Source organism: Penaeus monodon, chromosome 34 (assembly GCF_015228065.2).
Source record: "Penaeus monodon isolate SGIC_2016 chromosome 34, NSTDA_Pmon_1, whole genome shotgun sequence".
NCBI classification, from domain to species: domain Eukaryota; kingdom Metazoa; phylum Arthropoda; class Malacostraca; order Decapoda; family Penaeidae; genus Penaeus; species Penaeus monodon.
Window position 1 is genome coordinate 20,406,718 of NC_051419.1, and position 663 is coordinate 20,407,380.

At 37.1% G+C, this 663-nt stretch overlaps 1 protein-coding gene across 1 annotated transcript in view; it reads left to right on the forward strand.

Moving 5' to 3' along the window:
- Positions 1 to 663, forward strand: part of LOC119594637 (sodium- and chloride-dependent glycine transporter 2-like) — a gene marked incomplete in the record, with an annotated part of 4,588 nt that overhangs the window by 1,299 nt on the left and 2,626 nt on the right.

The following is a 663-nucleotide window of genomic DNA, read 5'->3' on the forward strand; positions in this document are numbered from 1 at the left end:
CTGAATCATTTGTTAATCTGAATGATCGTATCGAACAAATCAATCAAAACAAAACTCGCTTGAACAGAAACTCAACTACTAAGAGAGAAAGGTATAAGGAGAAAAATGTATAAAGACTCGGAGCTAAATTCTTAGTTGAAAATATAGCATAAAGTAGCAGACTTTGGTAATCAATGGAACATACCTAAAGATGACTGACTCATTTCCCTTTTCAGCATAACAGCCCTGAGTGTACGTTAATTGTTTTAGAGTAAGGATGAGGCGCTATTCTTGAGTCTTTATTAGATGACTCCTATATACTTCCTTCCCAGTCATTATTCTGGGAAGGAGGAAAGGAAGACGTTTTCTGTGGCATGGTAGCTACAGTATCTAGCAGCTGTCATGTGACTTGACGTGACAGAATGAGGTGGACGAACACGTAATGCAGCGAAGTTTGCTGTGTATTTGTGTGTGATGAGATGTGTAGCAAGATGTGCAGGGAGTCAGGATAACTAAAAGGCATACATACAGTGCGTATTATGAAAAATCTGAATAGGCAGGCCGACACAGAAATTAGCATTAAAATATATATTAGATAATATAAAACTGCTATAATAATGGCATTATTAAATATCAGTGGTGAAACTTGTAGCTTATAGGTTATGAGAGAGATGGAGGGGCATA